Genomic DNA, 27121 nt, shown 5'->3' with positions numbered 1-27121 from the left:
TACTCCCGTGCAGCAAAGTCCCTGATGAAGTGGATCTCAGTTGAAATGAGTGGGAGCAAGTCACTCTAGATCCATTCTCTGCAGCCCTCAGGCAAATATTGCAAGAAACTTCCTGGAACTTGCTGAACTTCCCAGGGGAAATAAAAAAAATAAAAAAAAAAAAACAAACAAAAAAGAAAGCTTTTCTCGGTGAATTAAGTTGCATATATTTTATGTGAAGGTTAGCTGGGAATTCCATCTAGGCATGAGAGACTGTTACCCTAGCTGCTGGGGAGATGCTGTGTGTTCTCCCTTGGGGCAACCAGGGCCTTTGCCCAGCAGTTTGGAGATACCAAGGAAGAAAACAAGATTGGTACTAACAAGTTCCCAAGGGGGCTTTTGCTCAGCCCTCTTGCATTGTTGTAAACCAGTCTTCTGGGTGAGAAGCAGCTGAGCCAAAGGAGAAAGCAATGGGGTCCTTGCAGAAGAGCTCTTAAACACAGATATGCCCTTTTGTAATTAACTCCCTTCCCTGCTTAGTATGTCTTGGAAGAAGTGGGAGTGTTTCACAGGAAATAGAGCAGCTCTCACAACAAATGTGGGGTTTGAGGGGCTTTGTTCCTCACCCAGTACCAGCCTCATTAAATTGGAGCACAAGTTTTTTGAGGAGGAGCTGGGGGTATCTAGCCTGGAGAAGAGGAGGCTCAGGAGGGATCTTATTGTTCTCTACAAGATCCTGAAAGGAGGCTGGAGCCAGGTGAGGTGTTGTCTTCTCCTGGTTAACAAGCAGTAGGGCAAGAGGAATTGGCCTCAAACTGTGCCAGGGGATGTTTAGATTGATAACTAGGAAAATTTCTTCACTGACAGGGTGGGCAGGCATTAGAACAGGCTGCCCAGGGAAGTGGTGGAATCACCATCCCATGGAAACCATGGATGGTGATTCCATTTTTAAACCATGGAAGTGTTTAAAAAAAAAAGTGTAGATGTGCTTAGGTTTAGTGGTGGTCCTGGCAGCGGTGGGTTAATGGTTGGACTCCACAATCTGAGGTCTTTTCCAGCCTTAATGATTGTGAGCTGCAATTAAAGCAGCATGGGCTGAAGGCCTCACTTGTCTTAGGTCATCCAGATGTTTGCTATTACAATCCTCTTTAGGCTCTGAATTCCTGAGGGTGCTTTAAATGCTGTAATTTTATTTTGGTTTGATTCTGTGTAGCTGTCTCTATATTAGTAGACTAAAGAGGGCCAAGGCACAGGCTCAAGTGTACTTGTGCATTTGGGTGATTTCCACATGCTCTTGGGCTGGGTTTGGGGTGAGGGCTTTCCCTAAATCATGCCCAGGTGTGGCCACATCTGTGAAAACAGCCTGGACAGAAATGCATCCTGGAGGGGAATTGGGGCAACTGGAGTGGCAGCTACAGTGTACCAGAGAATTGGCACTGACCTGCTAAATGCATCTTACTGGTGTCATATATTTATTAAAGTCAAGCGCTTTTCTGATGTTCTATTTAGGGTTGTTTTTTGTTTTTTTTTTTTGATGCCTGGAGCTCACAAGCCTGTGTATGTACAAACAGATGTGTGACAGGAGAGGCAGAGCTGTTTCTGCCCCATGTGGGAGTGCTGTGGTAGGGAGCAGGTTTGCTTTCCTCCCTGCTGGGAGAAGTGGGAAGAGTTCTACATGCATGCTCACATCCCATACCATGCTTTGATAGCCTGGTGGTTGTAGCTGGCTCCTGGGGCTGATTTCAGGTGGGATTTCAGGTCTCAGGCAGTGGAGAGGTTTGAAGCACAGATGCCTGAGTTTAAGGCAAATGCTTTAGCCACTGAGGCATTGAAGGGAAAGGGAACAATGCTTTCTAACTGCTTAAGGCAAAAAAGCTCCACTTCTTACTGCTCTCGGCAGAGGGGAAGGGAGATGGAGCAAATTCCAGCAGGGACATTACTGCTAAAAAAGAGAAGTGAGGGCTTTACCTACCTGCAGAAGGCCAGATTTCATTATTTATTCTTCTCCATAGTATTTTCCTGGGCTTTTGCTAGACACCTGTCCACGCAGTATCCTATGGTGTGCAAGCCCTGCCCTGATGTGCCTCACATGGTGCCTGGCAGGGAGTGGAGCGCTGCCCTGCCACAAGGCAAGCCCTGCCACCCTGCTGCTCACTTTCTGCAAACACTGAATCATCTTTTGTGATCTAATCTGTTTTAAGAGATAGGTTCATTCTCATACTGTTTTAAAGGTGGTGTATAACTATAGATAATTTTTTTTATTTTTTAGAAACATGCTTTTCCTGATGTTTATGTTAATTTCTCCTTAATGGTCTTGAATTCCAGTACTCTGAGCTGATTCTGTTACTTGGTCAAATCCCATTCTGGTGCTTCGGAGATACTTGTAAAAAATACTGGTGGGTTTTCACCCCCTTTTTATAGCGTGGTGTTAATTTCTGTCAGAGTTCCATGGAATACAGCCTTAAGTTAATGAAATTAACTTTTCTTGATCCAAGAGATTAAATGTGGCTGTAAATTTTTAAGCAGAACCAGTTGCTGCAATTCTCCATCAAAGAAAATCTTGTGGACTTGAACGAGTAAGACTTACAGAGAGCATTCTCCTGGGGAAGCTGATTAGTTAATACTTGAGTAATACATTTTTCTTTCCTCTCCCCCTGCATCTCCAGACCTGAAACAACAGAAATGATTCCTAGATCAAAAGACCGCTTGAGTCCCTTTCATCGGACAAATATCATAAATGGTTGGCTCTTTTCACTTGAGTAACAGCTCAGGCTTTCACGATTCCTTTAATAAATTTAAAGTAGGTCATAATACCCACCACTGCATCCTTAAACTGGTATAAATCTTGGTTTTCAGAGTTTTAATTACAGTGGCTGCTCCCATTAGGTGGTCTTGTTTCATGGCAGGATGCTCGACAGCTCTCTTGCTCTAAGTCATTTATGTGGACTGCGGGTATGTCTGTCAAACCATAATGAGCAATGAAAGAATGAAGAATGTTAATTTAACCGATGCTGCTTTTGCTGTTAACGTAAGTACCACCAGCTGCACCTCGTAAACATTTGCTGTTTGCTTGCCGGCGCTTCGCTGTTTAGCGAGGCCTCGCGTGATTGATAGAGGGAGAATCAGACTGATGGCTGGCGTGCCGCAACTTCTCCAGAGCGCTGCTTCTCTGAGTGCCTTTTTGTTGCAAGAGACAGCTCCTAAATTTTAATTGCTTTTCAAGCTACCAAGTGCTGCTCGTGTCAAATGCGGATAATTGTTTTATGACACAGAGGTGCTATAAATTAAGCAGAGGTCAGCGTAGATAATGCGTGCATTACCTGCTGGAGGAGTGATGGCTGGGTGGAAGTGACACATAGGAGATGCTCACTCCACTGTGCGGGGGTTCTTGGTGCTCACACACAGCTTCTTAAACAATGGGCCCTAATAGGAAAAGACTGGTTGCAACAATAGCAGTGCTTGAAATCACTTTATAATTAGAGAAATTACTGAATAATGCAGAACTCCGCAAATGGCTTTTTTTTCCGACCCATTAAGCGTTCAGGTGAACATTCAGAATAAAGCTGCAGACCTCCATTCACCTGTCAGTTGTGGTATGCACTCAGCAAAAGCACATTTTGTTCCTCTCTGGTGGGTCATTAAGAGGGTGATGGACCCCAGGAATTTGACACAGGCCACATGTGCTCCAGTGCAGCTCACCCAGAATCTTCTTGCCTTCCTGCTCTTGCTTCACTGATTAAGGTGCTCGTGTACTTCGTGGCATGAAGCTGCTTCTTACTGATATCCTGCCCAGCTTTTTCTTCTTTGCCTTGATAGTTTCTTGAAGTGTTTTTGATCTCTAGCATAGTTCCTTTCTCTCTCTGTCCTGATATACCCAGTTACTTTAGAGATGATTTACTACACCTATGTTTTTTACGCCAAATGTATGTCAGGGTGAAATGCTCTAAATCAAAATTACTGCAGTCTTTAGGATTTAAATTATTTAGGGTTAAAACAAAGAAATAGCTATAGAAGTCGTTGATTTCTTTTTGTTCTGTATTGCATATAACTTATTTTCATAATATACTCCAGTTAGTAATAATTGAAATGTTGTGAATTGCAACTAAATATCTTAAATTTATACCACTCTTTGCTAATTGTAGTAATATGCTTTTATCTCTGCACACTGTTAGGTTTTAAAGCTTTATAGTCTCAAAGTAACAAATAATGTGCTTTTATTAAATTTTTAACAGATTAATCTATGGCAAGTCTTTTTTTTTTCATGCAGCTACAATCAGTGAAACACTTCGTTTTGAGTAGAGATGGGAGAGATGTAGAATAAAGTAGAACTGGTGGTTATGACTCACAGGACTGGATGGTTATGGCACCAGACCACAGGCCAGGGTCTCATCCCAGCTTCTGGAATACTCCAGAGGGATGAGAACTGTAGTCACCATGGACAGAAACTTGTAAAACTTGCCAACATTGTGTGTTGGATACCAGTGTCCTCCTTGGGTCAAAACCTAGCCCATAGTGTATGTGTTTCTAGGCTTTAGAGTTCAGTTTCAGAGAATTACATTTATGTAAACTTACGGTGTCTGTGCACTGAGATGCTGTAGTCAGATTTTTAAAAAATGCTTTCATGTAGTTTAGTTCTAGGGACCTAAATAGGTTATTATAGGCATTCATGCCTGTAAGGCTTTGATATTAGGCTATATTATCTTTCCCAGTTGATTCCCTTTTTTCAGCCCATGACTGAGAAATTAACTTGCCTTGGTCTTATGTTCAGTGGATTGGTCCCAGTAAAGAAAACACATTCCGTGTAACAGCTGGTTGGGTTGTGTTGAAACAAACAAAATAAAAATGTACTTCTGGATGGCTGAGGCTGAAAAAAGCAGACTTCCTGAGAAAGATTACCAAAGAGAAAGACAAATATATTAGCAGTTATGAAAGTAACTTTACTTTTTAATATACAAACATGCTTGAGTTGACTTTAGATGTATAATTTCAAGTTGTGATCTTTTTGGTCATAATCTGAAGAGAATTCACTGATATAAAATAACAGAATGGTTTGGGTTGGTAGGGACTTGAAAGATCATATAACACATCCAATAAAATTTTCTTTAAACCTTAATCTGTTTAAACCCTTATATTAAACCAAAGTTTTAATACTTTATTTTTTAAATTAAATCTGAAATTATTGCATTTTAATCTCATGTAACTGAGAAATATTTATTTTAATACAACATAGTATGAATTTCATTATGCTTTCTTAAGGGAAAAAAGATCATTTCACTGTCTCATAACAGTATTTCCATTTAGTGGACTGTCTAATTTATAGCCACTAAAAATAAAAATATCTTTCGCGTAACTCAAAGGATTGCTTTAATGGCCCTGACCAAAAAAAATCCCTTAAAATTTCACATCAGCTCCAAAGCAGGATGTTTCCATTTACTGTACAGTTTTTCTTTTGGTTACTTTTTTTTCCCCCCAGCCCTTGACTGTATTGTGAGCAAACCAAAGACCACGTGGGTGTATTCAGGTCCTGTTTCCACTGTTCCAATGTGTAACTTCAGCAGGAGACCAGTCCTCCCCCTCAGTGTGGATTCCTCACCCTCTTCCCATTGGCTAGCACGAGCTTTGAGTGGATTGAGGGAAGGAAATCCCAATTCCTCAGTCCGTGTTGACTCCCAGCAGCTTTTCCAGTGCTGCTTTTAGCAGCAGCCCTGAAAGCAACTGAAGACTTGAGCTGTAGTAGGAGGTGACAGAGGTTATTGTTGGTTTCTCTTACCACAGAACTGATTTGAAGCTCACACCCGAACACAGTTTATGAAAGTGGAGAAGGGATAAGAGACCAAGCAAGCTATCGTGTCTCCATAATAATCACCAAGTATTTCTTACACCTGGTTTCAGAGAGGTTGATGCTGCATTGGGGACTGCAGTGGTCTGTTATCTGCTATATTGCTAATCCCCATGTAGACACACAAATATGTGCTGATATATATATATATATATTTTTCCTCCAAGAAGGAAAACCTTGGGGCAGTAAGTCGAATTTGGTTGTGTTCACCTTGGTTTTGTGGGCTGGAGATGAGAAAATGAACAAGGAGATAGATACTCCAGCCTTCCAGCTCTTTGTGTTAACCTGTGGGGAGTCTGGATAGTAGTGTTTGTCCTCGTGGAGGCCACAAAAGGGGGATGAAATGGGTGAAACCCACAACTTCAATACTTCTCTAATGAGTTGGTCACAACATTTCTTCCTCTCTGGCAGTGGTCTAAGTTTTGCTTGAAACAGATCTACGATGTGAAGAACAAGAGTGCTTCAGTGGATGAAATATTCCATGTTTAAAATTGAATGGGTGGAGAAAATTAACTTCTGGTAACACTTTTGTTTTTCAACAACTTCACTTACCTCCTGCTAATTTTCATCAAGATTCCAGACAATATAGTACTAACCATTATTTTCTCACCTAGTTTGCTCAGTACTGACAGATAATAGATGATCCTATTACAAATAGATTTGACAGTGCATCCATGAAAATGTGAAAATTGGAGTCTCTCGTCATTATTTAAAATGCGTGCTCACTCACTCAAATGAGGTATAAGAGTCTACTTTGGAGATAAAGTAGTCCAGATTGCTGGAAAGGCTGCTCCAGTGTCACCCGGGTTAATGTAGATATATTATGTATTTATATAGCCTATAGGAGGATAACTTTTTAGCAAGTGATTTGAACTGAATATGTACTTGATCAGGACTCATTAATAACCCATGGCCACACTGTTCTCCTGGTAAGAACTTACCCGTGCAATCACAAATATTAATTCTGGGGCTGTCTACTGCAGTTTGGGAGAATGAATCCAGAGAAACAGGTGAATCATACAGAGATCTGTGTAAATTGAGCTATAGATTAAGATCCTATGATGTGCTTGATATTTTGATTAAAATGACCATTTTTTAGTCGTGCATCTGGAATTTGGAACAATAATGTTTTTCTCTGAAGGTGAGGGGTGCTTGCTCACACTGCATCTCAGTTGAGGGCATGGTGTCAAACTGTAACTTCTGTGCTTGAGATATCAGAGATAAATTGACTTCTTTCCATGAGTCTTGAGGTCATGTCCATGTTTTCATAAAAAATGCCGTGATGTCGTTCAGGAGTTAGTAACTGATGGATTGACACACAAAGTGGGATTGGATGTGAAAGAGGGAAGAATTGGTTAAAAGTGAGACAAGAAGCATTTCCTCTTATACTGGTAACTGGATTTTCCTGTTTGATGGGTCATGAGAGACCAGCATATTTGAAGTTCTTTGGAGAATAGACAACATCCATGGACTGTTAGGAAATTCATTATTTTGCACATCTCTGAATCCTAGTTATTGCAGAAGCCCTGCAGCTCAGCAAAACAGTTTTGATAGACTTTTTCCTCAATGGTGTGTATCTCTAGCATGGCATTTGTGGAAGTGGTCTTAGACCAGAGAATTGTCTGGATTAGTCATGTGAAGGTAGGGAGTGTTTTCAGAGTCTCTGAATTACATGTATGACAAATGTGGATTGTAAGTGAGGACACTGGATGAAGGTAACAGATGAGATTGAGAACTTGTGCCTGAAAAGTACATCACCAGAGAGCTGGAGCTGGGGAAAGAAGGCCTTTTTACTAATCCAGACATTGCTATTAGGCCATGAGTTAAAAAATGACAATGTAAACAGCAGCATCCCTGGTGCTGGAGTATGATCATCGTACATTCTCTCTGTCATCAGCATATTCTCTATGTCAATAAATGGGAGTGTGGTAGTCTTATTCAAAGCCTTTGATGACAGGCTGCAGGACACTGCCTGAGGCTGTAAGACAAATAACAGTGGTCTTCTCATGGGTGCTATCTGACTTGTAAAAATGAGTACCTTCCTGCCTGTGCCAGTGCTGGATTGTTAGACACAGGCAAGCTCTCTGCTCTCTGTGCAGCTGCTGAACTTGCACGTGTTGTAGTCAGAGCTGTAAACGGGTGTCAAGGGAAGCACTACACTTTGTCTCCACAGATATGGCAAAGCATGAGGAAGATGGCAGTAATTTAATGATGGAAAATTACTTGTTGTAATGCCTCAATTCAAAGTAGTTGTGTGTCGTCCAGGCTTATTGAGGAAGCTTGCTAGTTGGGAGGTGCTGGAAGTAGCAGTGATGTGTCACCCACCTAGTGTGCAACTGAAAATATGTGATGGCCAGGATAATATAAATCCTCTAGGAAAATTATTTTTCTCCACTTATCTTGTATGTAGGCATCTGGATGACTGCGAGCAGTGCTGACTCTCCTTAGGGAAGGTTAGTGCTCAGGCTACCCACTGCTGAAAGTTTCTTGGCACCATATGCAAAAAACCTAAACCCTATGTTTTTATATAACCTAATTCTTAAATTAAATCTAGCAGCTCAATTTTAACAGCATGATCTCCTCACACAATTGAATGAATTCTGTGATGGTCATATGTGCTAAATTCAACAATTTACATCTGGAGGACAAGTTCTCACTGTGAAGGAATTGCTTCTTTTTCAAATTATTCTCATGGAATCCAAAGTTTGATTGACTGTAACCTGCACACCTCCCACACTTCCTTTCTGTCTTTGTTTGCTTTCTTTTGTTTTCTCTAAAGGGGATCTTTTGTAACTGATCTGCTTGTTCTGCTGTTTCTTTGGGGATGACAAATTAAGCCACAGGTCTTTTTATAGTGTTGCCTTTGGGAGGTGGAGAGAGGGTATTTAGAGCTCCACTACTCTGGTGTGCTGCTGGCAGTCAGCTTTGAAAGTTTGGTTCATTCCTTTGCCTTTGGAAGAGTGGCTAAGATCTGTGCCATAATGGTGTGAGGGTTTGACTCTTGTCATTTTAATAGTGAATTAGGATGTAATAAATGGGACAGTTTGTAAAGGGTTGAGTAAGAGATTTATAATTAATGCCAGTCAACAAGAGCTTCTGGAAAACAGATCTTGTCAAGCTAAGCTGGTACTTAAGTGTTTTTAATGTGATTGCAAGTTTGATATTTATGGCTTCTGCAAGGTGAAGCCATAAATACTTGGTGAAACTTGACTTGGTGAAACCATTTTGATTAAGAAACAAGAACAGTATAGAAACATAGATATAATTTGATTTTGCAGGTGTGATGGATGGGAACTGAGAATGCCCAACTTCACTTTTCAGGTTTGCACCCTCTCCTAAGCCAGTTGTCCTGGACCACTCCTGAAGTCACTGAAGAGGAGAGAGTGCCATTGCTCCACACCGAGTTGACAGTAGGGGAACATGAGCTTGTAGAAAAAGCTTTTGTTGCCTGTGTCAACAATCTCTCTGTAGGTCCATAGGAGAGCTTCAGAGAGGCTGTGCTAAATCTGGGTCTGTCTATACTGCAGACACTCCCAGAATGTTGTGTTCAGATCTGTCTGCACCTCTAGGAGGTGGGTGAGATAGTGAGCAGATTAGATGTAGAGCAGAAGAGTGATATGGTGGCTAAGGGTGGAAAAACACACCTTACCACTGGGATTTCTTCCAGACATTCATTACCCTAATCCAAGAGAAAGAACAAATTTATTAGCTTTTCTAGAAAGAAAGAGTCTTCAGTCTCTTTAAAAAAATATAGCAAGATTCCTTGTCTAAAAATGAAAGCCAAGAAAATTCAAAATAAATAATGAAAAAAAAAACCCCAAATAGGTTTTGACAGCCAGAATAATTAATCACTAAAATCTTTTGCCAGCACCAGAAGGCCTCACTAGAACTTTGGTAAGTATTCCAGTCTCAGGGTTTTTTCTTCCTGAAAAAAGCAACAAATGAAGTCATGTGCCTTACAACGCACAAGAGAATCAGACTGAGGTCAAAAAAGGACTGCTGTAATTATGCAGTCTGTTAAAAGTATGTTGGTCCCTGTGAAGAAGATATGGTTTTCTCTGTTCTGGTCAGGTTCTCAGAGCCTTATTTGCATAGGGATACTGCATTCTCCTGGCATATGGCAGTGTTAGTTCACATCATAGGAGAAATGGTTGCTTTTGCCCTTTTGAGCACAGGCTGTTGTTTCCAAGCTATGGTGCTGTGCTCTCCCTTCCCTTTTTGTAGCATCAGACCCAACAGAATGAGCTGTCATCATCCCTCATGTCTCTGGTACATCATGAACCAAGTGCAGTTCCTGCTTGGTTTCTTGGCATTGTGCAAGGCCTCAGATAAGACAGGGAGGGACACAAAGACTCTGAAAGCCAAGTACTTACTTTGCCACCATCCTGATTTTTTTTGCAGCAGCCTGATCCTACCCTGCTGCTCTGCAGCTGCCTCATAGCATTTCTCCCACACTACAAAAGACAGGATCTGGCTGCTCTTAACATCACCTGCAGTTGGTTGTGTTACCTGACTCCCCAGCAGTCTCTGAGAGTCTTACTAGAAGAGTAGGGCTTTGTATTAAAAACCATCAGGAAATAGCAAACCAACAGGTTTTGTTCTGCTTCTGTTGGCTTTTGACAAATATCTGGAAAAGACATTGAACTGCAGAAAGTCAGTTCATGGTGTCAAATAAGTTGAGGTCTTCTCAGTCTCAAATGTTTCAGTGCTTTTAATGTGAGTCTCTCCAGCTGCTTCAGTGAAGCATTGACATTGGGAAAATATGTTAGTCAAGCTGTCCTAAAACTTTCAGTCTTTTAATCTCAATGCCTTCAGGGTATTTCAGAAGAAGATATCTTTGCTGGTCTTTGCTTCAACAAAGAAATAAAAGATACTTCAACAAATGTACTTCATTGCCTGATACCTTTAAACTAAAAGTTTAGAGGGTTTTAAACTAAAGTTGCCAGTGGAGGGGAACCTCAATCCATCCCACTCCTATCAGTGAGATGGCGATGCCAGCAGGAGATACCCAGAGCCAGGGGAGGGAATTGCAGGTCTGCAGGAGAGTACCTGAATCCAAGCCAGCGTCCTCAGAGGCCCAGCTTAATGCCACTGTGCAGAAATGGGGAATAAACAAGAGATAGAGACGTGTGCCTGCAGGGCTGTGATCCTACTGGCCTGGTGGAGACATGCCAGGATGGTTCCTGTGACTGAAATGTTGGAATGGAAGGATGTAGGCTCTTCACGAAGTGCAGGAGGTGGAAATGAGGAAGTGTTAGTGGCCAGGGGGACTGCATGGAGATCTGCCTGGGGATTGATGAGAAGCTGACTGAGAGCTTATGGGACAGGATTAAAGGGAGGACAGGGACAGGTAATTTTTCTGCCTAGGTCTTCACTGACGGGTGTTCCAGCCCCACTGCCTGAGTTGCAGAAGGAAAAGGCAGTGATTGGGAAAATTAAGAACCACCTGCTGTAGGAGATTATGACTTTGAGAACATCTAAGGAAGCTGCAGGGGCACAAGTCCGTAGTACCTGATGAAATATGTCTTGTGGGTTCTTAGGGAACTAGTGGATGACATCTCTAAACCACTATCCATAATGTTTGATAAGTTGTGTCAGTATCATGAAGTTCCCACTGACTAGAAAAGAGGAAACATACCTCCCATTGAAAAAGGAGCACATGGGGAACTATAAAACCAGTCAGTCTTATCTCAGTGCCTGGCAAAGTTATGGAGTAGATTCTCCTGTAGGATCTCCTGGAAACTATGCTAAGGCATGTGGAAAATCACGAGATGACTGGTGACAGCCAACATGACTTCACTGAGGGCAAGTCATGCCTGACTAATCTGGTGACCTTCTGTGATGGGGTTAAGAGCATTGGTGGATAAGGGAAGCACAACTGATGCAATCTACCTGGACTTGTGCAAAGCATTTGATGCTGTTCCGTGTGAAATTTTGGCCTCTAAACTGTGGAGACATGAATTTCATGGCTGGACCACTTGATGGATAAAAAGTTGGCTGGTTGGTTGCACTCAGAGTTGGGGTCAATATGTGTCAGTGTCCAAATGGAGAGCAGTGATGAGCTGCATTCCTCAGGGGTCAGTTTTGGGACTGCCTCTATTTGACATCTTTGTTGGCAACATGGACAGTGGGACTGAGGCACCCTCAGCAGGTTTGCTGGTGACACTGAGCTGTGTGGTGCAGGTGACACGCTGGAGGGAAGGGATGCCATCCTGAGGGGCCTGGACTGGCTTGAGAAGTGGGACTGTGGCAACCTCATGAAGTTCAGCAAGGCCAAGTGTGAGGTCCTGCACCTGGATCAGGGTCATCCCAAGTACAAAAACAGTTGGGGCAGTGAATGGATTGAGAGCAGCCCTGGGGAGAAGGAGTTGGGAGTGCTTGTGGTCATAGGCTGGACAGGACCCAACAATGTGCACTCACAAAGTCACCAAGGATCTTCTTCTTAGGACCATGAAGATGATCAGAGGGCTAGAACATCTCTCCTGTGAAGAAAGACTGAGAGAACTGGGGTTGTACCTTTAGGTACTGGAAGGCAGCAGTAAAAAAGCTGGAGAGAGACTTCCTACAAGGACATGCAGTGATAGGACAAGGGGGAATGGCTTTAAACTGCCAAGAGCAGATTTGGATTAAGTGTTAGAAAGAAATTTTTTGCTGTGAGGTTGGTGAGACACTGGCAGAGGCTACCCAGAGAAGCTGTGGCTGTCGCATCCCTGGGAGTGTTCAAGGCCAGGTTGGATGATGCTCTGAGCAATGTGCTCTACTGGAAGGTGTCCCTGCCTGTGGCAGGGGGTGTGGCAAAGTGATTTCTAGGGTTCCTTCTATCCAGACAATTCTGTGATTCTGTGACCTTTATCCAATCTCCAGCAAATCCAGTGGACTTCGATGAATTGTGAAGTTGACTCTACTTCAGGGCAATCTACTTTTTCACTAGACTGCATGTATTTGTTGTTCAAGAACCATCACTACTAGGGTTAAGAATTTTTAACTGAACATTTATAATCCATTAAAACACCGTAAGTTTTGAGTAAACAATCTTTTTAGTACTTTATTTTTGCATGGGAATATTTTACATATCCCTTTTTGAAGCCAGGACATATCAGCAGCTTTTTTTGAGCTTTTAATGGGAGTTAAAAAGTAAATAAACTGGGAATGAGTTAGAAGTTTTTACTTGCATCCTGAGAGTGATCTCATTTTGAGTCTTAACTACAGCATACCACAGAACTTAATGTCATCTGGATAAAGCAATTCTATGTTTAACATGGTTTGGGGGAGGAATAGTGAATTATATGTTCTAAGGATGGGCTCCTAAAGTGTCTGTCTGCATTTCTTTCTGGAATTTTGTTTAGTTGGTTTGGTGTCTATGCTTTAACTTCATTTGCACCATCAACTAAAGGCCATTAAAAAAAAGAGATGGGGCTTGACAGACTGTTAATGCTGGCTAGCTGATCTTCTAGGTCTGTAAACTCATTACTAACCTGTAATATCTGTACATCTTTTAGTGTTTTGAAGGCATTTTTTAAATGAAAATGTGTCTGTAAATCATCTTGACAAAATTTTGTCATAATTGCTCATTGCGTTTGAGTTTGCAAAAATAGCTTTGTTTATGATGTGGTATTTTTAATGGCATATTCCACTGTTTCCACTTTCCTTCGAAGTGACATCTTTGTTTTTCCCCTTTAAAACGGAGCATAATCCAGATGTCTGTCAAAAGAGTTGTTGATGTAGCATTTTATGAGTAATCCTTATGTTTGAGGTTTTTGTTTTGTCAGAACTGTTTGCCAAGCTCTTATGAAGCTCCCCATGAATATTATTGATGTATACTTCCTTTTAAAGAAGTGATTATCCAGGCAGGAATACAAACTCAACAGCCAGTTCTAAACCACAAATGTTTTCTCAAAATTTATGTGATGTCACAGGAGGAGTTAATTTGTTGATGTTAGGGAACAGGGGGAATACTGAGTGAATATTATTCTCCCCTTCCCTTTCCACTTATTAACCCTTCGAAACACAGGCCAGCATTTGAGTTTGGGGGACTTCATCTATTCCACAGAGTGATCTCAGGGGTTACTGTGTGTCTAAATCTTTGATGAAGAGATGTTCATAGTTCCCAGCCTCTCCAGTTTTCAGAGAGATCAGTGCGATTGCAAGAAACTCAGTTAAACATACCAAGTAGCCTTAGGTGTCTATCTAGCAATTATCATTTCAAACCCAGAGCTGATGGTACAGTGATGCTCCCATTTGTTGCTGCTAGAAAGTTTTCTATAAATATTTGAACATTATGCATGTGCAGACATCCTTCTCTAGTCATTTTTTCTCATGTAGTTCCTTAGTTTAGGTGGATATGGCTTAAATTCTCTGGACCTTAGTGAGGACTGGCAGCATTGCCAGGCTTTTCCCAAGCATTTCAGAATCCTTATGGCTTGCAAATGCCCTGGGATCTGCAGACCTCACAGCATTTTAGCTTGCAAATTAGTAGTTGGCTGGTTGTCAGTTGGGGAAAAGAGAGAGCTGTAAATTCTGTAATAAATAATATATTAGGGTAAACATAACAATAGTATTCTGCAGACATCGTGGTGCAGAGCAGTCACTCCTTTCCATAAAGTCAGGTGGGGCTGTGAAAATGGATGCATCCTTCATTTCCAGCCTTATGTTTTATTTTTTTATCCCAGCCTGAAACTCTTGACTGCAGCTCTGCTGAACTTGAGAGCCTGTGTAGCTTCTTGTGGGATCTGTAATTACTCCCTTCTCAGACCACTTGCATGGCTTCTGGCAGCAGTAGGACAACAGGTTACAAGGCATTATAGAGCTTTTCATCGTAAACATGCTTAAGATAACAGATAAAGGCAGCAGCACACAGTTGTCCCCAGTCTGGCAGACTGACACCTTCGGGTGTGTCTGTCTGTCCTTACCTCCCATGTCCACACAACTTCCCAGCCGAGCTGAGCTCAGCTGTTTGCAGTGACTGATGTGATTTGGCAGATACACTGCCTATAGCACCCTTCTGCTGCCTGTAAAGCTTCCACTTTGCCTGCCTAGCAAGTGCTCATTCTTTATGTTAGGGTCGGTTCCCCCGATTTGCTTTCCTTTGCCTTGTTTATTTGCAGAGAGGGCGTTCTTTGTCTGGTATTTCATTCCTGTTCTTCAGCCCCTGCTCCAGGCTGTGGTACCTGACTTAGGAGAGGTTGTTTGCAGGGCAGAGCATCTTGTAAAGGGCATTTTAAAAGCACTTTATGCTTCAGAGTTGATTTATAGCTTGTCTGCACAGGCAGGCTTTCATACAATATTTTTGTCTTAAACTTTTTCTGGGTAATTAACCTACAATAACTATGTCCACATCCTTGGCTTCATCCTTCTTCTTGTCCAAATACGTTTTCAGCCACAGGTGAGACGTGGGAAGGCACTGCATGGAGCATTGCGTCCTCACTGAGGTCGATGTTGTGTAGCTCTGCTGTTAAGTGATCTCTTATTCAAGGAAAGTGATCTCTTATTCAGGGAGGCTCTGGAACAATGAGTCCCTCCCTGCAGTACTGAGTTGCCAAATATTGCTGCCTGCTCCTTGCCTTTCTTCAGATGTGCTGTATGGCTTTTGGATACTTTGTCTGGGACAGAGAAGCTCTGAAACAGTGCATTGCTGCGTAAGAAAATTGTAGTTTTGGCTTGACATTGTATGAAATCATTGTCTCCCTCATCCTCTCTTGCCTTGGATCCTTCTTTTCTAATTTACTATTTAAAGCTGAGCTTTCTGCTTGCTCCTTGTGCTGTTAGCATATCTCATTGTTTGCTGGTGCAGCTGAACTCTTCTTTGGCCAACCCAGAACTGTAGAGGGGAGTCCAACTGATGCAGCTCCTCTCTCTAAAAGATCCAGACCTGCTTCTCACTGACCTGGTCTTTCGTGCCAACGGCACTTCTGGTTATTCCATCTCTTTGTGAAGATAGTTGTGTTGATGAGAGGTGAGCTGACACCAACTTTTCAAACCATGGCCTGCAGCTGATTTAACCTGAAAAAAGAGCTCTCTCCTTCAGGAAAGAGGAGATGCATTATCTAAAGTAGATAGTTTTAGATCCAGTTGCTTCAAGTCACTTAATTTAGAAGCATAGGCACAGGACAGAATCCTTAACTCGTCTATTTTGCAGTAGTTAGGCTCCCAAAGGAGAGATAAGGCTGCCTGTAAGGCGCCTTCAGCTTCCTGAGAATTAATACAGGGAATGCAGGTTTTACCTCTGTGCAGGGTAGTACACTACAATGAGAGACAACCTGGGTTTGCTGTTAAAGCTCCTTGCTGTGTTTCTGCCTTTTCCAGTTTCAATATTTTATTTTAGTGCTTCAGAACTGCCTGGCAGGTGTTGCTCCCCCACAACGGTAACTGCAGTAAAGTTCTGGTAAGCTTAAAACCGTTTCCTATAAGGAGCCAAGATTTTCTAAAGCAGGGGAAAGAAAACTCACCCAAATGCTAGTAAATCATGTAAGTTGCAGTATGTTAAAGACCATTAAGTATGTCTTTGTTTTTCCCAAGTGGTTTTTTACACTTCTCTGGAATTGTATGCCCAAGAGTAAGCAAACGGATTTTGAACTTTGGCCCATCTTTGTGTACCGTTTTCATGGTGACAAGTAATTGCTTTTCTTGTTCCTTCATTTCCTTCTGATTCGTCTTTCTTCAGGTGTCCCATATCCAGCTGTGAGTTGTTTTGCCTTTCTATATCACACTGCTGTCTAGAGGCTGCCATGTGCTTTGTCAATATTCTTCATGTCTTTCATTATTGAGGTGAGAGAGAAAAAGCTTTCCTTCATGTAAAACTGTCATTGGCTACTCAGGCTTCTCCCCTGTCTGAAACCCATTTTAGTTTTATTAGTCTCAATGTTTTTTCTCATTCTGTAAAGTTCTGGAACAAGAGTCCTGAGATGGCTTTGAGAAGTGTGTGGTTCCCTAAGGAGATCTTTCAGAGTTGCTCTGGCCTAGTGTTGCCGTTGGAGATGATGGGGTAACTATGAATGATGAGTCACTATGCAAAACAGAAATTACTCCCTTGAGTAATTTCCCTTTTCTTCTTTCCATAAACTGCCTCATGAAAACAGTGCTTTTTTTCAGCAAACTAAAAGCTAAACAAAGAAAATATTCTCTTTTTGTTTCAGTATTTTTAGGTAGTCCATGGTATATTCCTTCATTATCTTGTGAAAGTCAGAAAATTAGATTAGATCAAAAAATTTAAAAGTCACAACAATTTATTCAAGTAGTGTTAAATAAATAAATAAATAAGTAGACCAGCTATTAGAAAAGCCTTAGCTCCAAAATGAGTCTAGACCTGTAAAGAAGACAGGCTCAGGAAGAGCATGGAGCTCTGTTTGATGGACTGAACAGTAATGATGAGAGATAATGTTGTTGACATTTCCACATTTTCCCCAGCCTTTCATGTGCTTCCTCTTCCATCATCTTATGTTTTCAAGAAACTACTTTGCAGCTGGCTAGTGCTTAGACAGCACAGAGTTTTTTCTGCTTGGAGCTATTTAACCTTTAAAGTTCCTTCCAACCCAAAGGTGGCTTGAACACCTTCAGGTCCATAGGTGGTCTTGGCTCTGATCTCTCATAGTGGGTGGTTCTTCATTTCCCCAGTCCCAGCCTGCAATTCGGGCAGTGTGGGTGGAGCACCTGTGACTGAAGACTGAGGCAAAAAAGTCATTGAGTATCTTAATGTTCTCCATATCCCAAGTAACTCGGTTTCCCATTTCCTTCTGGAGAGGGCCAACATTTTCAGAAGTCTTCCCTGTTGTCACAAAAGTACCTATAGAGGCCTTTGGTGTTGCCCTTGATGTCCTTGGCCTGATGTAGTTCTATCAGTATTTCAGCTTTCCTAACCTGATTTGGGATGTCATTCATCTGGCCCATGCTTTTAAACTTTTTTTTTACTGGTTCGATCTTTTTTTCCCCAATTTCTCAGGCTGATGGTGCGTTGTGCCTCTCAGCCAGCTCTCATTACAGGTCATTCATTGCAGCATGAGCCATTTGGTCAGCTAGTCAAGCCAAAGTTCTATATGCTTCATTTGCAGAAATATAGTAGGAATTTAGTAGTTTTATTAAACTCTTAATGGAGCTCATTGCCTGACTGATCTACAAAGTGACCTTGGATAAGTCATTCAGTTTTTCTGTGTGCTTGTACCCTTACCATCCTCACCCTCACCACACCTCTTTGGGCTGTAAATATTCAGCACTGAACCAGTTTTAGGCTTTCACAAGGGAAATTATTTGGTCAGACTATTTAAACATAGCAAAAGTCATGCATATATTCTGAAATAATATCCTAGCAAGGTAGGGAGATAACTTCCAAGGGTATGTTTTGTGTGCTAAAGTTTCCAGAGCTAGCAGGTTGGATTAGTGAAGTGTTACTCTACCACTTCAAAATTATTATTAATACATAAAGTTTATATAAAATGAAAAAAGGCTTAAGCTGAGGCAATGGGACAGAAGCCCCAATTGCATTGCAGAGGGAAGTGCACTGTAAACTTCACATTCAGATTGTATCAACTCAATTACATGTATGCAGCAGTCTTGTCATTGTAAGAATCTTCTTGGTAGAAACTGAAACTCTAGTGCTGAAAACATGAAATCAATAGGCACAGTTATATCCACTTAAAAAAAATTGTATTGATTTGCAGATAACAACAGCAGTTCATTCTTGCAGGATTACATGCCACTTCCTGTCATAAAGATTACTTCAATATGTATTGCATCTGAGATGGAGACTGTAGGGATAAAACTGCTTTGCTTTAATGAATAGTCATTTTACTCTGTGCATTAAAATGAGATATATTCCTTTAAATTTATCTCCAGGGATTATTTTGATTTCATGGGCAAACTCTGTGTTACCAAAGACTCTAGAACACTATTAAGCTTTTAAATAGTCTTAGGTTTTCTTGTTTTTGCAAGTGCTTGAACTCATCCTCTCTTTGATAGCAACTAATTAAGCAAAATATCGTGCTCTTTCTGGTCTCCTCCACATCCTTGATTAGAGGGTTAACACCATGTTATCTTGGGTATTAGATGTTCTTTGCTAAACCCTGAGTGCCTACCAGCATCTAACTCTCTGTGCTTTGGAACAAATTTCTGTCACCTTCTGGGGTTTAAGTTCTCTGTTCTGATCAGGATGGTCTCCCATTGAGCAGCTTTTTTCTTTTTTTTTATTCTGGTGCTGTGATTCATTTGAAGCCTATTCTCATTATTACACATAGGTGATTTCATCTTTGTGTGTTAAAGTAACTATTTTCAACTCTTTCTAGGTAATCTGGCTTCCCAGAAATCTTCTGCTAAATGCAAGGGTTTGCTGTCCTGTTTACTGACTGTTACACCTGAGGCTGATTTTGATACAGATTGTGGATATCACAGGGTAAGTGTGCAGATGTCTCTTTTTTTTTGTATCTTTTCTTTCATGGTCTCTTCCTTGCTTACACAAACACAGTTTGGGCATTGCTCTCCATTTCAGTGGCTGCAGCAAGTCCCTATTGCAGCACATGCAACTGAGCATCTCTGTTACAATAGAAAAATATTGTAATATGCTAAATGCTAATACTGTAAACCTGATCAAGAGTATTTTAATTTGGTGGTGTAGCTCCAAGAGAGAGCAAAATTTTGGTGTGTATAGGCCTAGACTCATGGGGCTGTATCTTATAAAACTGTAAAAATCTGTAAGAGGCTTATTTGAGTGTAGTGAACTTTAAGTTTTAAGCTGATAAAAGTGCATGTATTTTTATATTACAAATGAAACATTCTTCATAATGTACATAGTTAAAATCTGTAAAGTTTGCAGGATTGAATTCAAATATTTGGAAAAGGGAGATTAAAGGTTAGTTGGTTTCTTAGGGGCATGGGAAGGGAAAAGAAAGAACTGATTCCCTCTCTTACCAAATCTACTATGCACATTACAGTAGAAACTTAAATACTTGACTTCATTGTTGAATAACTCTTGTGGAATTTTTCACCTCCTGCCTGTGGGAGGAAAGTTCAATTTTATGAACAGAGATTTGATTTTTCTTTTTTTTTGCTTCTTCCTCAGCCTTGATCCTGCCTGTTAATTTTCTTGCTTATTCCCTTTTCTAGCTTCTTTTTGCACTTCTCTGTTTTTTCATTATGGAGCTAATCCTGTGCCTTTATGCTGTTTCTTGTCCTCTTGGCCTCCTTCAACCAGCTTTCTGGCTTCTTCCATCCAGATACATAATTTTTTGGGGATAATTCAGGCTGGAAAACAGCTGTGCAGTTGTCTAATCCAGCCTCCTGCTCAGAGCAATGACACTTTTAAAGCAGGTTGCTGGGGACCAAATACAGTTGGGTTTTGAATATCTCCAAGGATGCAGACTCCAAAACCTTGTTAGACCCTTGTTACCATGTTTCACCACCTCATGAAAGATATTTTCTTCATTTATAACCTGAACTTTCGTTGTTGTAGGTTCTTTGATCTTGTCGTATCAGTACCCTTTCAAGAATAGGCTCGCTCTGTTCTCTTTGTACCTTCCCTTTGGGTAATTAGAAAACACGGTGAGATCTGGGGGGAGACCTCTGTTCTAGACACCGCTATCCTCCACTGGACTTTCTCCAGTATATCAAAGCCTTCATGTTCTGGAAGGCTCACAAATCCTTCAGGAAAGGGGAGGATTGCTTCCCTGGGCCTGCTCGCTGTGCTCTCACCAGCACAGCTCAGAATGGACACACTTGGGTTTGTTCCAAGGGCATGTTGCTGGCTCAAATTGTACCCACTGTTTGTCAAGACCACTAAGTCCCATATTATTTTTCATATTTTCAGTTTCTTTAATCTTTCTCATACACTGTCATGCATTCCTTACTTCCAGCATTTGCTCTTTCTTCACAGGATTCGTTATTGAACACCTCAGTATCCCCAGTGCACCTTCATCACAATGTTTCTGGCAACCTCTTCCCATAAGTGTGCATGAGCTACACTTTGGAAATAGTGAAACTCTCTTGGAAATTAGTTTATTTCTTTAAGCTTAGCTAGCTTAAAGAAAGCTAGCTAGCTTAAAGCTTTCCATGTAGCTTTGATAATTTAAAATTCTTTTTCAATTCTTCTCATTAGTATATTCACAGTAGATCAGGAAATTGTGTGTATGCTTGGGTGTGTACAAGTGTGCATGAGAGACTGTATTTAATCCTTTTTTCTGTACTGTCAGTACACCACCATAAATAGTGTATATAATAATAATATGTATATGAACCTTGCTGGAAATCAAATCTGAGTTATGAACAAGACTTACTTTATATTCCTTCTTTTTGTTTGTCCCTGCATGTGTGTGTGTGATGCTACAAATTGCAGATGCCAACAACTGTAATTGTAGCGGTGGTTAAATCAAATGTTCGGCTCTTTTTCTTTTTTTGGTGCCCTCATGATGAGTAATGCATCTGCTTTTTCTGTATTTTAGTACAGCATGTATGTTGGGAGATATTCCAGAGAAGACGCACTCAGGAATACAGTCTCAGCCTTAGCTTGGCATGATGATCAAATGGTTCTTGGGGAAAGGAGATGTAGTCCTGTGTTCCTGGAAGCTTTGCTGTCTGATTCCCTAGGGGAAGCACCAAGAGGACAGCAGTAGTCCAGTACTGAGTTCATCATTACTAGTTTGGCCAGGGTGGCTGGAGCTCCTGTGCAAATCCCTCTGTTTATGTCTGCCAAGGATAACAAAAGAATGCACTGGAGTGAAAGTGGAGCAAAGAGGGTTAAACATACTAAGTCCGGGGGGGGGAATTGAGCAAAAAATAAGAGAAGTGGAAAGGAAAAGAAAATGTACAGAAAGGAGGATAAAGACTTCCGAGAAAAGTGTTGGTTTTAATTCAGAGAAGTGTTGTACAACTCATGAAGAAGTAGTTACACTAGTGCAGCTCATACAGTGATGAGTGACAGTTTAATTCACTTTCGGTGGTGGGGAATGTCTAGTAAATCTGGCTTGTGATAAGTTGCCACATTGCCTAGTCACATCAGGATGAAGTGTCTGGGATAATCTTAGGCTGAATATCCAGTTACTGCAAAGTGATTCTGTTGGGCTGTGGGATGCCCATGGGCGTTTCTGCCATGGTGGCTGAGATCTGGTTATATAGCATATGTGTAACAAAAGAATTAAAAACTAGTAATTTGGAAATGAGAAGCCAGCTGTGTCCAGGCTTCCTCTTGGAGGCTTCTGTTGCATGAGAGAAATTGTTAGAAAAGGCTTTGAGTTTCAGGATGGACTCCCACTGTCTCCTTCTGGTAGTGACCTGCACGTAGGAGTTGCACACTTGTCTGTCTCACCCTTTCTGGATATTCCTAGCTCAGCTGCTCCCCTTAAAAAGCCTTTTAATTCAATTTTTCTGAAGGATATAAATAGTATTTCTGCATGTTGACTGTAGCCCTGTATATCCTGACAGTCACGTGTGGTTGCAGTTTTTGTATTCCAGTTGAAGAAGTACTTAACCCCAGTGTTTTCTGGTTCAAACTGAATTAATTTTCACCATATGCAGCATCTCTTACGGTAGTGCGGGTGGTGGGGAGGAATTTGAAATGATGTTGAGAGCTGTTTTGGTGATGAAGTTATTTTAATAACTGTGGGTCTCCCTACACAGTAGACTGATTGTTTTTGGAGTATTTCTTAGGAGGACAGGTCAGGAAGGTGTGTAAACTCTTAAGCAAGACCTCAAATGACCACATGTGTTTAGGAGCTTGAGCATAGTGATTGTGTTTTGCTTTTCATTTTTCACAGTTTTCAAGTGGGTGAAAGCAAAGATTTTGATTTGTTCCATTTTATCCCTTTCAGAAGAAGGAGCAAGCCAAATAAAGTAAAAAAAAAAGTTAGTCACAGAAATCCAGGGTGTCACACTTCTTGGGTGAATTTGTGATAAGCTTTGGGATGCAGCAGAGAAACCAAACAGCAACCTCACTTGTCTTTGGGATGGTATTCAAAGAACAGTTCAATTTAGGAATGACCTTGAAGGGATTATCTTGTCCAAGCTCCTGCTCAAATCAGGCAAACTGCAGAGGCAGAGCAGGTTGTTCAGGGCTGTGTCCATATTCAAGCAAGTCCTTTAATACCCCTGGGGATGAGGGCTCTGCAGCCTCCCCACACAGCCATTCTGCTGCTTAAGCACCTGCTCTCAATTTTTCCTTATCCCTTCCCAGATTTTCTCTTGATGCAGCTTGCACCTGTTGCCTCTCTTACTGCACACCCCAGGAAGATTCTGGCTCACCACATGCTCCACACCTTTAACCATCCACTAAATCATGACAAACTGGAGATGTATGATAATAAAAAGCACAAATCGGTGCTTCCCAAGCACTGATGAATCAGGCACTATTTGCTGACTTTGCATCCGTTTAACAGCATCTGTGTTGGGGCTTGGGGTTTTTTGGGGGAGTTTTTTTTGGTTGTTTTCTTTGTTTGTTTTTTTGGTTTTGGTTTTGGTTCGTTGTTTTTTGGGGGGGTTGGCTTGTGGGTTTTGGGGGGGGCTTTGGTGGATTTTTTGTTGGGGTGTTTTTTTGGAGGGTTCTTTTGTGGTTTTGGTTTTGTTTTCTTTTTTAAGAGGACTCTAATTTTACTGTGCTTTTAGGTCAGGGAGCAAGGATAGAGTGAGGCACAGACAAGACTCACTCTTAACATTTCTTTAGATGCCAAAACAAAAATATCTATGTTCATTTCTGCCTATAGATAATACATGTCGAATAGACATGGATTTAATCACAGAGCTTGGAGTTTGGATATGGTTCCCATTCCTGTCTCTTCCACAGCTGTCTTAGTAATAGCTGTGCCTCAACTTCCATGCCTTTAAAATAGAGATTATGCGCTCTTATTCACAGGAATTGTAGGAATGCTACAAGTCCTACAGTATCTTTAATGGTTTTAGTTACTTAGGAGAAAACTGCTATAAAAAAGGTTAAAATATGTATTTTTATGGTATAAACTATATGTTTGTACTTGTACAGATTTATGTTAACTCTATACTCTTTGTAGGCTGCTTTTAAACCAAAGAAGTGTTATTCTGTAATGCATTGTGTTACTGTACAAATTGGATGCTTTTATCCAAATTATGTGTTGGAAATCAAAGGTGACACACACAGGGGTTGTTAGGATAGCCTTTTTTCACACAGAAGATTTGGAAGTAGAAAGAAAGCTTAGAAACTTGATTCTTTTAAAAAAGTAAGTTCTTTTATAAAAGCAGTTAAGTATTCTTTCTGTCAGCTTTAATAATAATGAGCTTTTTGGTGCTGGGATGAGCGATAATTGCAAATGGCAAAAAGTCATCAGAATGTTGTTGCTCTGATTGCAGATTTTATTAATCGTAAAAGAAATGATTCACCTAGAAAGGCTCTTTTATAAGTACTCATTTATATGAAGATTTTCTGCCTAATTTATTTTGTTTTTAAAAAAAATTTTAAAAACCACACGAAACTCCACAACCAGGAACCTGCATAAACGTAGTCCTGTCCTTCAAAACCCTAATTATTTTGTCCTTCTTATCTAGTTTGGTTAAAATGTCATCTGTTCTCCTTCTTATCAGTGGCACCAATCTTAATTTTGCCTCCTCTTCCTCAGAAATGTACATGAAGCTTCTTGGAATTATTTTATAGTTGAGTACTGTGCATCTTCCCTGCATGAATTTCCTACACTTTTAAAAAGGGTGTTTATCTTTTATGAATGACTTCTTGGGTCGATGAGTTGTTTGGCCCTTTACATGTTTCTGATCTCATGATGTGTTGGGATTTGCAGATGTAAATTAAATTTTCATCTGTTTTCTCCCACTCCTTTTATGTTGTTTTCAACATGAGTCTTGAGTTAATGAAAAAATGGAGCACATCCTTCACTGTAAGAATACAATTAATCAGTGAGCCTGCCCTGTGAGCTTAAAACAGGGTACATGCTAAAGTATCCCTTTAATTGGGGTTTTGGATGGTAAACTCTTTGGGGTAATGGTGCAGCCTTTACATGTGCCTGCTAGAGAATTCATACAGAGAGCATTGCTACGGCATGAATATTCAACAGCTGCCTGCCCCTTATTCCTTATGCTGAAATATTAATAGAGCAGTGATTCTTCACCTAATCGTGCCGAGATCAGGTGCCTGTAAGTAATCCTACTGACAATATCCCAGTATCCTGCAAACAGCCCAGCCTTCTTGAGGGATTGCACCTTCCTGGACCGTGCTGAACACCAGCTGCTCTCGGTAAATCCACAACTGCTGTTGCTAAAATCGTGATGGGCTCTGCTCCTGGCTGTGTGCCACCCAGTCACCCTTTCAGCCTGCGGGAGGACAATAACTCCAAGGGGGCAATAAAGCTGCTACTCATCACAGCAAAAGAGACTTCAGATATGCAGATGGAGAAGCCCATGTGACAAAGCTGTCTTTGAACTTTGCCATACTGAGATCCTTCACATGGCATTGTGATCACTTGGGCCTTTTCAGGACTGGGTTGCAGGAGAGTTTATGGCAAATCATCTAAGGAAGTGCAGAATTCCTGTGCCCTGCCATGCTTTGGGTTGTAACTTGAAAACAGAATTTCACAGGATTGATGTGGCAGACTTCTCAGTGTATTTTCTAAACTCATATTTAAAGTATGCCCCACTAATTCTGGTCTCAGAGTTGGCTGTTGAAAGTCTAATGTATTTTAACACAAAATTATGCAGGCTGAAGTGAAGTTGGGTATGGTAGTGCAGCAGATTCTTCTGTTTCGTGTGTATTTGAAAGCTGAGAAAGCTTCTGCTGAAGTCAGACAACACTGGCTTGTCAAATTGCTCACGAACGAAAAGATTGCTCTTGGATGGAATTAATTTGCAGTATCTCATTTACTATCTTAGTTTTGTCATGAATTTCCCCTACTCGGCAGCCTGAAATGCCAAGTGAAAAAGTGTTTCAGTGGGAGATAATATAATATATTAAGAAAATGTTATTGATCACAGTATGCTTTTACTGGAAGATTACTTTTTCTGACCGGAACACCAGGGACTTTGCCTTGTTATAGTAGGAAAATGTATTGTAATATGCAAACAGGATTATTGTTAAGGTCACAGCAGCTTTGTTTTTACATTCCACTTCTTTCTACTGGAAGCAAGCTAATGCTGTCAGCTGGGCTAGAATGAGAACAATTTCAGTTTTGAACTTCCAAGCAAGAGATTGCAGCAAGTGTTCTTAGTTTTTGAAGTAGGGAATAAATACTGTTTTCCACGTCATCAAAGGTCAGGACTATAATTTGATGGGGATTACTGTAAGCATTTCATTATGATGATGGACTGCTTTGTGGTGGTTCTTTGTCATAATCAATTAACGTATGTGTCCTCATCACACGTGTGTTTTATATGTACCTTACAGACAGAAAACGTTGCACATTTGGGTTTAGAGTGGCTTCAATACACAAGGACTATGAAACACTTAATTTTTCTATGTGATTTGGGAAGATTAGCTGGGTGAGTCCATGTTGCTCACAGACATCTTATCTGGATCTATAGACGTAATAGCTCTGCAGAGCATGAAGGCATAAATTTGTGATGGGGTGCCCAGTACAGGCAACTTCAGAACAAGGACACTTTAAAACATGCTTTATTTAAAGAGGGCTTCCACTGCATAAACAGTAACTCAGAGCCATTAAAATCCTGCTTGCAGTGAGGTTGCTTTCTGCTGAAGGGCTCAAAATTTCCCCTCAAGGGTAAGCATGTCATTAAGATGATAATTCTTAAAGTTATTTTGAGCTATTTCTAAGGAAACTTATCTAAAGAACATTCTGCAAAACTTTACTCTTCACCACATCTTCTCTCTGTGTGATATAAGTTATAGTAGGAGCCATGTTAATTGAGACTAGAAACACAAACTCTCTTGGAATAAATCAGGGATGGTTGTACTGCAAATCCAAGAATATTGTCTTTTCTGTGTTAGTTTTCCTTTTGCCCTGCTCCACTTGCAACATATCCCTCCAGTGGTTTTCTCTGTTTTTGTTGCAATAAATCTCCACTTCAGTGAATTTGAAGATACAAAGCTGTCTGCAGAAATTAATCTCTGGTACAGTAGTGGGTTGCTAACCTGCTCAAGGTTTCCACATGGCAAAATGATTTCTTCACTTTAAGAAAACCATTTCCTGCACAGGCAAAGCACTGTTACTAAAATGGTTGTTATATTCTGAAATTTAATTGTATTTCTTTGCAGGTTTTTCTAATTCAGTTTGTACAATGAGAAGTTGTTTTAAATCAGAGGAACAGACCTTAGTTGTGTGCAAGACCTATTTCCCTGCTCCTCTTTTGCAGACTCCTCTTCTAACATGTGCAGGAGAGAGACCACTTGTGTTATTAAAGCAA

The 27121-nt window shown here is 40.8% G+C and overlaps 1 protein-coding gene across 4 annotated transcripts in view; it reads left to right on the top strand.

Moving 5' to 3' along the window:
- KLHL29 (kelch like family member 29) overlaps positions 1–27121 on the top strand; it is a 391289-nt gene that overhangs the window by 48923 nt on the left and 315245 nt on the right. For all 4 annotated transcript variants that reach the window (XM_030946673.1, XM_030946674.1, XM_030946675.1 and 1 more), the window contains exon 2: positions 19090–19196. The gene's annotated coding sequence lies outside the window, so the exon portion shown is untranslated. The remainder of the gene's footprint in view (positions 1–19089; positions 19197–27121) is intronic.

Source organism: Camarhynchus parvulus, chromosome 3, assembly GCF_901933205.1.
Source record: "Camarhynchus parvulus chromosome 3, STF_HiC, whole genome shotgun sequence".
Lineage (NCBI taxonomy): Eukaryota > Metazoa > Chordata > Aves > Passeriformes > Thraupidae > Camarhynchus > Camarhynchus parvulus.
Note: the sequence above shows the minus strand (reverse complement) of the source record. Positions and strands in the feature narration are given on the sequence as shown.